This window comes from Sus scrofa, chromosome 4 (genome assembly GCF_054392235.1).
Source record: "Sus scrofa isolate SSC_HxYL_T2T_F1_AM1 chromosome 4, Sscrofa_HxYL_maternal_Yorkshire_Landrace_v2.0, whole genome shotgun sequence".
Lineage (NCBI taxonomy): Eukaryota > Metazoa > Chordata > Mammalia > Artiodactyla > Suidae > Sus > Sus scrofa.
In genome coordinates, this window is record NC_139386.1 from 32,961,268 (window position 1) to 32,974,344 (window position 13,077).

General features: G+C 41.3%; 1 long non-coding RNA gene and 1 pseudogene across 1 annotated transcript in view; both read left to right on the forward strand.

The window, feature by feature from the left end:
• Positions 1–13,077, forward strand: part of LOC100156960 (uncharacterized) — a 106,933-nt gene that overhangs the window by 55,194 nt on the left and 38,662 nt on the right. The gene's annotated exons all lie outside the window — the stretch shown is intronic.
• LOC110255298 (small ribosomal subunit protein uS2 pseudogene) lies at positions 8,061–10,604 on the forward strand (annotated as a pseudogene).

Sequence of the window (13,077 nt, forward strand, 5' to 3'; positions counted from 1 at the left end):
TGTTAGGGAAATTTTTAGCTATTATCTCTTCAAATATTTTCCTCAGCACCACCCCCTCTTCTCCTTCTGTGATGCCTATAATGTGAATGTTAGCACTTTTATGTTGTCCTAGAAGTCTCTTAAACTTTACTCATTTCTTTTCTTTTTTTCTTTTTCTTTTTCTTTTTTTCTTTTTCTTCTTCTTTTTTTATTATTTCCCCAATACAATTTTTTTTTTCTATTGTACAGCATGGTGACCCAGTTACACATACAAGTATACATTCTCTTTTCTCCTATTCATTTCTTTTCATTCTTTTTTCTTTCTTCTGTTTTGTGACAGTAAGTTCCACCATTCAGTCTTCTAGCTCATTTATCTGTTATTCTGCCTCATTCATTCTCATAGAGATTTCTTCCAGCATATTTTTCATTTTAGTTATTGTATTGATCAACTCTGTTCTTTATATCTTCTAGCTCTTTGTTAAACATTTCTTGTATCTTCTCAGTCTTTGTCTGAGATCTTGGATCATCTTTACTATTATTACTCTGAATGTCTTTGAATTCAGAGATTAGCTATCTCCATGTCACTTAGTTGTTCTGGGTTTTTATCTTGTTCTTTTGTCTGGTACATAATTCTCTGCTGTCTCATTTTGTCTAACTTTCTGTGTTTGTGGTCTCTGTTCTGCAGGCTGTGGGATTGTAGTTCCTCTTACTTCTGGTATCTGCCACCTAGTAGGTGAGACTGTTCTAGAGGCTTATGCTGTCTTCCTGGTGAGAAGGACTGATGTCTGCCCATTTGGCAGATGGAGCTATGTCTTGTCCCTCTCTTGGCTTTGTCAAAGACCTTTTGTGTAGAGGTTGCTGTGGGCTCAGGAAGACTTGAGGCAGCCTGTCTGCTGATGACTGGGGCTGTGTTCCTGCCCTGTTGGTTGTTTGGCCTGATATTTCCCAGCACTGCTGCATTCAGGCTATTGGTTGAGGCTAGGTCCTGGTGTCAAAATAGCAGCCTCCAGCAGAGCTCACATCAATGAGTACTCCCTAGTACCTCCACCAACAGTGTTCTTGTCCCCACAGTGAGCCACAGCCACCCCTTGCCTCATCAGGAGACCCTCCAAGAAGAGCAGGTAGATCTGGCCCAGGCTCCTGTGAAATTACTGCTTTTTTACCTGGGTTCTGGTGTGGACAAGACCTTGTGTGCACCCTCTTAGAGAGAAGTTCCTATTTCCTCCAGTCCTGTGAAGTTCTTACAGTCAAGCCTTGCTGGCCTTCAAAGTCAGATTCTTTGGGGGCTCCTCCTTCAAATGCTAGACCCTCAAGCTTTGGAGCTTGAGACAGGCCTCAGAATTCTCTCTATATCTTAGAACCTCTATGATATATTTTCCAGCTCATGAGTCACCCAGCAGGCAGGAACAGGTTTTGATTATATTGTGAAAGCACCCCTACTATTATCTTCTTGTGGCTTCTTCTTTGTCTTTTGATGTAGAATATCTTTTTTTGGTAGTTTCCAGTCTTTTTTATGATTTTTCATCAGTTTAGTTGTGATATTGGTGTTTTTGTCAGAGGAGCCGAGCTCAAGTCCTTCTATTCCGCAATCTTGTCTCCAACTCCCAGCACAATCTTCTTTAATCCTGACAGTTCCACCCTCTCAATGCCGTCTTGCTCCAAATGCTTCCACTGGGTAGAATATTTGGATTGTTGTGAGCCAAGAAATTTCTTTGTATTATGCAGAAAGTTTCTCTCTCTCTCTTTTTTAATGATTACTGTCTTCTTTTTCCTGGTCCAAAAATATTTGCATTTAGCATTTTATGAAAGGTTATGATAAAGGATACAGGTGAACATTCAGTGGAAGAGGAGCATAGGGCAAGGTATGGAAGGGGCATAGAGCATCCATGTCTTCTCTACACCCAGTATTATGCCCAAATATCCATGTGTTTACTGACCTGGAAGTTCCCCAAACCCTGTCCTTTTGGACTTTTAAAAATAGAGGCCTCATCACATTGGCATGCTTGACTATGTCAAGATTTACCTCCCCAGAGGTCAGAGGGGAGAGGCTTTTTAAAGACTATAGGAATAATTATGTTTTGGGAATTTATATTTATAATTGTCTCTCCAGATTTTTGTAACTTGAAACTAAAGTAAGTTAAATGAAGTAAATTCATTGACTATCTCAGTCATACAAATAGGATGAAATATTGGTACATTAATTGCTGGGTGGATCTAAGTTTAGCTACCTTTGCATCTTAGGAAATGAAGACTGAAACATAAGTCTTCCAATCAGGAAATACTGGTATGGCAGGAAGTTCACACTTGCTTGCTTCTTGTTTTCGTTTATTTGTTTGCTTATTTTTATTTTTGGGGTTTTTGTTTTGTTTGTTTGTTTGTTTGTTTTTGCTAGGGGTTAAGGTGTTTAAGACCATAATCATAATTCTAGTTATTGTAACCAAGTTTCTTTATCATTTACATTGTAATCAAATGTTCAACCATGCCTTTTTAAGTCTTTTGTCTTTTATAGGCAGTTATTGTTTTACTCTGATGCTTTTGCAAAAGTGCTTCATCTTCAAGAACAGCATAGGATTTCCCATTGTGGCTCAGTGCTTAACAAATCCAACTAGTATCCATGAAGATGCAGTTTTGATTCCTGGCCTTGCTCAGTGGGTTAAGGATCTGGCATTGCGGTGAGTTGTGGTATAGGTTGCAGACGCAGCTCCGATCCCGTGTTACTGTGGCTGTGGTTTAGACTGGAAGTGTAGCTCTGATTGGACCCCTATCCTGGGAACTTCCATATGCCATGGGTGCAGCCCTAAAAAGCCAAAAAAAAAAAAAAAAAAAAAAAAAAGAGGAGCAACATAGGAAGACCTTTTGACAAGTATAGTTCTCTGAAAATTTTCAGATCATGCTGCTGAGCTGGATAAGAAATTAAAAAATCCTAATGGAAGACCTGATGACTTTATAAAAAGTTAACAAAAGGATTGGTTATTGAATAAATTGATAAATATGATTATAATTTTTATGGGTTTTGTCTGAAATGTTTTACTGGTTTTTGTCTGTTTTCCAGATACAGGGAAGCCCTTAACCCCAAGTTAGTTACAACTTACAGTCATTTGGCAAACTACACCTATGGGTAGAACTGAAACATATTTCTTTTCCCTCTGCATGATCCCTCCAGAATTTGGAGACTACTGGTGTCTGAGCAGCCTTATCAGAGGAACAGGAGATACAGTCTCCTGGCAAGTGGAGGAATTTCAATATTTGGGGGACCTCTAGAAGAGAAAAATCTACCAAGGTGTAGCCTAATGGCAGGTCTTTGGCATGGCTTTCCTGGCCTTGAGAGACCTTCTGGGAATTTGGTTGAGACTCCTGAGGAATTCTACCACAGCCAGTTTGAAGGAGCCTATGAGGTCAATTGACCAGACTTATTTTGCAAACGAATGAGTCTTGTTTGTAGTGTGTTTGGTGGCAATGAGGTTAATTTTAGAGAGAAAAATATCATATTTCCATAGATACTAAATTCTAGTTCTGTTAATTGGGGTCTAGATTTATAAAAGTTATTATGTTGGCCATACTTTTGCCTTGATATTCAGGAAGGAAAGAAAATTCTCTAGTGAAGTTGCCTCAGAGTTCTAACTACTCACAATGTGTGACACTGCTTGCTTTGAGTCAGCTGCTAATAGCACATATACAGTGCTTGTGTGACAATTGAGTATAAGTGGTAAAATGTATGGCCTATTAAGTGTTTTCCATTAACATATCTCTGAGCCTTTTCACAAGATCGGATTAGTTTCCCACCAGTATGAATGACTAGGCAAATATAAAGGAGGCCTTGTACTGAGGGACATGAACCCGGGGTAGGAGCCAGCACCCCAGCATCACGAGACAAATATTCTGGCCATCAGCTCTTCCTATTGAAAGATTTGCAATCAAAAGGGGAAATGATCGAAAAATCTGCTCAAATTGAGGTACGGGAAAGTCAGAAGGCTTATACATGGTTTAATTTAAACTTTACTGACCAGAGTGGCCTGTTTTTTTGGCCTTTCGGACATGCATTGCACATCTGCTTGGACATTGAGGACGTGCTGCTGAAACTTGGCCTTTGTCCACTGGTGCCAAATAGAAATGCAGAGACAGAGTTTTGGGTGAAGGAGAAAAAAGAACAGGTTTTATTGCTTTGCTAGGCAAGGGAGGCCGCAGTAGGCTAATGCCTTAAAGACTGTGTCTTCTCTTTGGAGAAGAATTGAAGGGATTTTATAAAATGTAAAAGTAGAAAAATGGGGTTTCAGGTAAGAATCAGGATTGGGGAAGACATACATTCTTCTTTCTCTGGGGGAATTTTAATCATCGAAGCTGGCGTCAGAGATCTCAGCATGATGCTGGTGGTGGTTTTCTGGGTTATTCCCTAGGATAACAGTGCTTACAAAAGGGCGTACTGACCAGAGATTAGAACAAACTAGGAAAGTTCCTGAAATAATACTCTTTAACCCACAGGCAGTTGTGCTCAGGGTGCCTAATCTTTAGTTTAAGGGTGATTTTACTTAGGATTCAGTCACATGAGGGAGAAGCACAAGGAAGAGCTCCAAGCCATTCTCTTTTAAAGTATTCATTTCTAAAAGATGCATAAGGAATGTAACTTTTCCCTTGGGTGTATAAGATGTCTGCATCATTATCCCTTGAGAAGGAACCAGCATACTGTCCAAAAGGCCATACTGTTGTTTCTTGACTGTTCCTCCCTTGTCTTTGCATCTCCTCCCTTCCCAGATCAGCAGCTGTCTAAACCTACTCCTTAGACCTCAGGAAAGGTCACAATGGTTGAATGAAGCCCATTTCCTAAAAACAATGAATGGGGGACACAAAAAGTCTTTTGTGCCCAGGAGCCCCACAGGTCCCTTCTTGGTTTCAGAAGGGAATGCACTTGAAAGTCAGAATGAAGTAGCTGTGGTTTACACATCCATGGTAAAACTAGGTGGCCATTGTAGACATGATTTTAGACATGTTCCTGTATTATTGAGAAGTTGAGTTTTCTGAACTGTATTGCAGACAGGACAAAAACCACAGGCGAGTGTGGTATTATCTCTAAATGTGGTTACTGCCTGTATTTTGCTTAATTGTCATGATCTTCCCTGTGTTGTGCCTGTTAGATGTCTTACATTTCATCCCTAGCCTGAGTAGAGGTAATCTACTGGAGGACTGAGCAACAACTCTGGCCTTACTGCAAATGCATCTAATTTCTGGGGCTTCAGTGAGATGCCATGGTCATGCCCCTCTGGACTTGCATGAAAAATCCATCCAGCAACGGTGACTGTGTGGGGATGACTGTCCAAGGGGGGAGATCTCTCACCATCTTCTTGTCCCATGTGCCAATACCTCAGATGGACCCCATCGGTAAATGTTACTGTACAACCAGACGTAATTCCCCCTGTGACTGGCACTTCCCACCCCCCCTCTACCTACAAGTGAAGCCTGCTGCCAGGTCCTGCCCCCAGGGCACCACACATGGTGGGTTGTCATTACAAGACCTTACTTCAGACATGTACGCTCTCCCTATCCATTAAACCACCGATGTCCTTATTACTGACTTTCAGGCTTTTGGTTTTAAAACCGGGCGAATGCAGGCCTTGTAGGCCTGTGGGATGCAGCCCAAAATCCTGTATCCTCACAAAGCCTTTCTTCTGTGTGTCCACATCTGTGGTGCTTCTCTGTGTGTCCAAGTTTCCTCATTTTACAAGGACATCAGTCACATTGGATTAGAGCCCATCCAGTTGACCTCATTTTAATTTAATCACTTCTCTAAAAGCTCTATCTCCAAATACAGTCACATTCGAAAGTACAGAGCATTAGGATTCAACATATGAATTTGGGGAGGACACAATTTGGCTCATAATAAGCAGGGTAAGGGCATGGAACACCACTGGCATTGAAAGTTTGAAGGGAAGTGGAAAAGAAAGATGCAGTAGCAATTAGAACCAAGGCTGAGGTCTGGAGTTCAAAACTCCCAGTAAGAACTGGGATTGGGTTATGGGTTGAATTGTTCTCCCTTCCCCACCTCCAATATCTCGAAATCCTATCCTCTAGAACCCCAGAATGTGACCCCCATTTGGACGCAGAGTCTCTACACCAGGTAGTCTAGTCAAAATGTGGTTATTAGGGTAGGTCCTAATCAAATTGGACTGGTGCCCTTATAAAAAGGGGTAATTAGGATGCAGAGAGACACAGAGAAGGAAGATAACGGAAACATGGAGAGTTGATGGGAGGGATCTACGAGCCAAGGGATGCCAGAGATTGCCAGTAAACTACCAGATCTGGGAAGGGCCAGGGAGGATTGATCTCCAGTTTTTAGAGGGAGCATTAGCTTTTTTTTCACCTCACAATTTAGATGTTTATATTTTTATAACATCCATGTTAGATTTTTCCAAATCTAATTATAATTAAAAAAAAAATGTGGGGGTTCCCATCATGGCTCAGCAGTTAACAAACCTGACTAGCATCCATGAGGATGTGGGTTCGACCCCTGACCTCGCTCAATGGGTTAAGGATCCCGTGTTGCTGTGAGCTGCGGTGTAGGTCACAGACACGGCTTGGATCTGGCATTGCTGTGGCTGTGGTGTAGGCTTGCAGTTATAGCTCTGATCAGACCCCTAGCTTGGGCACTTCCATATGCAGCAGGTATGACCCTAAAAAACAAAAAATAAATAAATTAATTAATTTAAAAAAATTTTTTAAATGTACTTACACTTTTTTCTTATATTTTGGACCTATCTTCTGGATTCTTCTCTCTCTCACTCACTCTTTACAGTACAGGCTTTAGAATTTCAATTAGTAAGTTTGGAGGTCACCTTCCTCAGCATTTATCTGAAAATGTCTTCATTTTGTCCTTGTTCTTGAGAAGTGATTCTCTTAAAGTATATATATCTACCTTGACAGCTATCTTATCTCAGCATTTTGAAGATATTTTCTTACTATTTCCTGACTTTCACTGTTGCTGCTAAGTTAGCCGTCAGTCTAATTAGCATTTGTTTGTGGTTATCTTTCCTTTCTCACTGGCTGTCCTAAAGCTGTCATTGCCTCTGATTTCTGAAGTTTTGCTATGATGTATCTAAGCATATTCTTTTGTCTACCTTCTTTCTAGTTCTTCTACTTAAAAATTGTATAACTTCCTGAATCTAAGGATTTGTGTCTTTTGAAATACTTGGAAAATTTTATTCTCTCTCTCTTTCTCTTTTTATGCTAATAAACTTTTTACTTTAAAACACTTTTAGGTTTACAGAATCACAAAGATAGTATAAAGATGGAAGGTAGTACATACTCCCCACACACAGTTTTCCCTATTATTAAATAAGTTAACTTTTAATTTTACATTAGTACAGTGTATTCTCATTTGTCTTCTTACAAATTCTCTTTGTCCTCTTTTGTAACTCTCATTAGATGCATATTGGCATCTTTACTCTATCTTAAATGTTTCTTAACCATTCTTTCATATTTTCCATCTCTTTTGATACCTGTCCTTCCTTGTAATTTTTTTAGGCCTATTTTCCTGTTCATCAATTCTCTCTTCAGCTGTGTCCAAACTTCTCTTTAACCCATTGGTTAGTATTTTATACTTCATTTATAATAGTTTTAATATCTATCAAGCATATGCAAATATTTTTCAAATTTAATTTGAATATTATTGCTTTGGTAGTCTGCTGTGCTTACTATGTTTTTAAGCCCCACTTTGTTTCTTTAAACATGTTGTATACTATATTTGATAATCCCAACATGTGAAGTCTTTGTAGTTCTGGTGTTTATTTTTGATTATGACTCTTATTCACGAAGTGTTTCATTTTCTATTTTGCCATTTTTTCCTTTGTAAGTGCATGTTTGCTGCAACTCTATCAATGAAAATTGAAGCCTGGGTTGAGGGTCGTGACTGGTGTTTGCTTACGCTAAATGGGGGAACTACAGACAAGAGTCACCTTAATGGCATACTTGGGTTGGGAGAGGGGGTTACTTGTCCAAGTCCAAGACAGAGAGTTGTCCCTATTGTCTCTTTCTGAGTGCTGTGATGATTTCTGTTTTTCTAATTTCAATTTCCCTTTCACCTGTAGGTGTAACTCTTTTCAAATCTGGAAATACTTGACTTGCCTCCCCTCTTTGAACTCATCCCGCTGGGCACTGATGTTCTAGACCAGTGGGATATACACAGTGCCCCTGGGGTTTACTTGCTTCTGTACTGTGTTGACTTACTTTCTTGGATTCCTGCAGCTGTTTTGCTCCTGGCCACCACAATACTCTCTAAACGACACATAGTGTATATACTTTAGATTTATTACAAAATGTCTGTGTTTTTCCACACTACCCAGTCAGGGGTCCATATGAAGTTGTCCTGGATTCCCATTGTAATTTAAAGAGTAGTTTTCACAATGTCTGGAGCCCTTGATGTTCTGAAAATGAAGAAGGAGGATGTCTTCAAATTTCCTGCAGCAGGAACCCACTTAGTTGGCCCCAATCTTGACTGCCAAATGGAACAGTACATCTACAGACAGGAAAGTGATGGCATCTGCATTGTAAATCTGAAGAGAACATGGAAGAAGCTTCTGTTGGCAGTTCGTGCCATTGCTGTCATTGAAAACCCACCTGATGTCAGTGCCATACCCTTCAGGAATACTGACCAGCGAATACTGTGCTGAATTTGCTGCTGCCACTGGAGCCACTCCTATGGCTGTCTGCTTCACTCCTGGAACCTTTGCCGACCAGATCCAGGCAGCCCTCCAAAACTTCGGGTGGTTACTGGTCCCAGATCTGACCACAAGCTTCTCACAGAGGCTGCTCATGTTAACCCTCCTACTGTTGCTCTGTGTAACACAGACCCTCCTCTGTGTTATGTGGACATTGCCATCCTACGCAACAATAGGGGGCTCACTCAGTGGGTCTGATGTGGTAGATGCTTGGCCGGGTGGTCCTATACATGCCTGGCACCATCTCCTGTGAACACTCACAGGAGGCCATGCCTGATCTCTACTTCTACAGAGATCCTGAAGAGATTGAAAAGGAGGAACAGGAGCAGCTGAGCAGGTGGTGACCAAGGAGGAATTTCAGGGTGAATGCATGGCTCCAGCTCTTGAGTTCACTGTTACTCAACATGAGATGGCAAACTGGGCCTGAAGGCATGCAGGTGTCCTCTGTGCCCCTCCAGAAACTCCCTCCTGGGAGTTCCCGTCGTGGCGCAGTGGTTAACGAATCCGACTAGGAACCATGAGGTTGTGGGTTCGGTCCCTGCCCTTGCTCAGTGGGTTAACAATCCGGCGTTGCCGTGAGCTGTGGTGTAGGTTGCAGACGCGGCTCGGATCCTGCGTTGCTGTGGCTCTGGCGTAGGCCAGTGGCTACAGCTCCGATTTGACCCCTAGCCTGGGAACCTCCATATGCCGTGGGAGCGGCCCAAAGAAATAGCAAAGACAAAAAAAAAAAAAAAAAAGAAAAAAAGAAACTCCCTCCTGAGGACTGGAGCACTCAACCTGCCACTAAAGACCATCTGCAGCTCCTACTGCTCAGACCTCTGAATGGGGTAGAACAAGAACTGAGTGGTCTTAAGCTGTTCTTCCACAGACTCTTAAAATGGAAATAGGTTGATGGAAAATAAACAGTTGCTTATAAAACCAAAACCAAAAAAACCCCCAAACATCCCCTAAAATATATAATCATTTATATTGTGTGTGTGTGTGTGTGTGTGTGTGTGTGTGTGTGTGTGTGTGTGTGTATTCTTTTTAGGGCCACACCCGCAGCATATGGAAGTTACCTGGTAGGGGTCAAATTGGAACTATAGCTGCCAGCCTACACCACAGGCACAGTAATGCCAGATCCGAGCCATGTCTGAAACCTACATCACAGCTCATGGCAATGCTGTATCCTTAACCCACTGAGCGAGGCCAGGGATTTAACCTGATTGTCATCGATGCCAGTTGGGTTCATTACCACTGAGCCACCATGGGAACTCCTATATATATTTAAATGACATATCACATATATGTTTATGAATATGTACAATTGAGCAGTTATTAATGTTGTGCTGAAGCAGGTATGGAAGGAGAAGGAAAGAAGAATGAGTTCATTCATACGAGGGCAGCACCAGAAAAATAAGAGAGACAATGATTTGTCCAATATATTTACCCTAATGAGGTAGGAGCATGAGTGGGATACCTGTTTGTTAAAGTAAATAAGATGAAAAACTTTAAGAATTCCTGATGCGCCAGCAATAATTTTTGGATGCCCTGGTTTCCACACAAGGGCAGGAGAAAGACAGAGAGGAGGGCAGGGTACCTTTCCTGTGCTGCCAACTCTGCCAGCCCCTCAGCCCTGAGGGAATTAACCAAAGGTGATGTCAGCAACCTCAGGCACATGACAAACAAGCATTCCCAACACTTCTTAATCTAATTCTTAGCTCTCTTTCCAATCACATTTAGCAAAAAGACGCACTTTGACCTTTACAGCTCATTATCTGAATTACTGTTGTTCCGGTTTCTCTCAAAGTCACTCTCCAGTTCTCTGAACTGCTCCCCTCAGCTCTACTGACAGCCTTTTCATGGATGCATAAATGTACCTCTTCTAGTTCTTCCTTGGGTCTGCGAGCCCAGGTGACCAAGGCAGCACATAGCTTTTGAAGTGACTATCCCTGAAGTGGGGTTAAATGAGGAGAAAGCTGCTAACAGACACGTGAGTGTATTTAGGCCTCAAATGCCTGGGTGTCCAATACATCATATCTTTATGTGTGAGCTGAAGTCAACTTGCCTTTGAATGAGGCGGGTCTGAACCATCAATGCTGCTGAAATCCACTCTTTGTTTACTCTGAGCCACCAAGGAACACACACTTAGCTCATCACTGTTGAGAAGGCTGGAACCCTGCGACAATCAATCAAGGGCCTTGGCTGTTGGCAATGAATAGGAGGCTCTGCCATGGTGTGGACAAGCCATGACTTTTATCTTCCACTGATGGCTTCTCTAAGCTGAAGCCTTGGTGAAATTTTCCTCTGATTTCTAGGTCACAGAGACGAAACCTGGGTTCCTGATGATTACAAAGAGGCAAAATATCTCAAAAAGATAAAGCTATTTACTTCTTTCCAAAAGATTTTTATTCATTACTCTGGTTTCTCTTCAGATTGTATGAATATTTCACCTTTTTAAGAAGATTTTAATCAGAGAGTGGTGCTGTATTTTGTGAGGTCATATTACAAGATGAATTTTGCTAGAATGGAGACAAAAACAGACGAACAGTAATAAAAACACAGGCTTACCTGAGATATGAAAGTAAAGGTAACCCTTGTTGGCCATTTGTATTCTGTAAGTTTTCTGTTTATGCCACTTTTTAAAGTCTTTTTTTCTTTTTCTCTTTGTTTGATTGAAGTACAGTTGATTTACAAGGTTGTGATGATTTCTGCAACAATGTTTTTCAGTTATACACGTACACACTTCCATTCTCTCCCAGATTCTTTTCCCACATAGATCATCACAGAATACCGGGTAGAGTTCTCTGTGCTCTACAGCAGGTCCCTGCTGGCCATTCATTCCATAGACCTCAGTGTGCATCTGCCAGTCCCAAACCTCCAGTCCTTCCCTCCCCTCTCCCATCTTTTTTTTCTTCTTCTTTTAGATTATCTTTTTTTAGATAAGATAACCTTTCTTACTCATCTCTATATATATGGGTAGTATTCTCCAACTTGGTGGCTTTTAAAAATTTTTTTTTCTTTCATTTCTAGAGAAGTTTTATGTTTTATAAGCTCAAATCTGTCAAACTCTTTCTTTATGCCTCATGAGTTTGGGGGGTTTGTTTTGTCTTATTAAGGAAGGCTTTTCTTTTCTCAGAATTACAAAGAGATATTCTAATTATCTAGGTTTTCTTTTTACACTTTGATCTTTAATCTAACTGGATTTATTTTTGTGTATGTTCTGAGATAAGGACCCAACTTAATTGTTTTCCCCTTTATGAATATCCCTCATTGTTCTACTTGGCCTATTTGACTGCTTTGAAAAGATAAGCCTGGAAGTGATCAGCCTGCAGTGTATTCCTGAGATCAGCAGTAGGATTCTGTGCTGTTCTGTTGTGTAAGTGGTGGGGTTATTTTCAAGTGGACAAAGTGCAATGAAACCAACCATGAATGATTGGTTGTAACGAACATGAATAACTTGCTGTTTTTCATCCAGAATATGCTCTGACCATAGAACTCTACCACCTCAAATTCATTTCCTTTCAGTTTCAAAAGGAATTATTACACATTTCCTTTATACCCTGAACCCTAGAAATGATCAAACAGGATACAGTCCCTATGCTCAAAATGCTTATAGTCTCACGGGGAAACCAACTGTATATATATAAATATACACATGCAGATGAGGTGAATAAGCACTTTAAGGCAGTATATGTTGCTGCACTATGATTGCTGTAATGAATGTCTGTCTCCCCTCCAAGACGCCAAGAGGGTAGGATGGTATGTATCACTGTCATTTTCATTTACCTGGAAAAAAGTAGGACATTGGTAAATGTTAGTTGAATGGAATCGAAGTAGCAGGTAGCATCAAAACTGAGGCAAGAGAGAAATTTTGATCATTTATTAAAGGTCAGAGGATTCCTGTTTCCTAGAAGTTAACACCGTGCTGGCCCTAAGGATCTGAAGAGAAGGAAGAGAGTAGGGAGGAGCTCCCAGGTCCATCTGACCCTGAGTATTATCTCACTTGGAACCAATTTTCTCTGTTCTCGCATATCATCAGTTCAGGTTGTCTGGGAGGGATTTGAAAAGCTGCAAACGTGATGTTGATCTCTCTCAATCGCCAAATGCTCCCAGAGCCCTGTAGCTTTGCAAACCCATGGAAATAAATTCTCTGGGAGCAACTTCCCACCTGACTCTCCTCTCTGCAGGAATGACCAGCCAAGCGTGAAGTGCTCGCAGGAACCCATCTGTCACAGGGCATTAGCACTGAGAGTACACACCGTGCTCACAGTGCAGGAGATACAAAACCCCCTCGGCTGTCTCGGCACAAGGCTGAACCTGACCTCACCTCTCAGAACCAGTTCTAGAGTCAGTCACCAAGCAATAGCAGGAGTGGCACGCTGGCCCTGAATATGCTAGCCCTTCCAGTCAG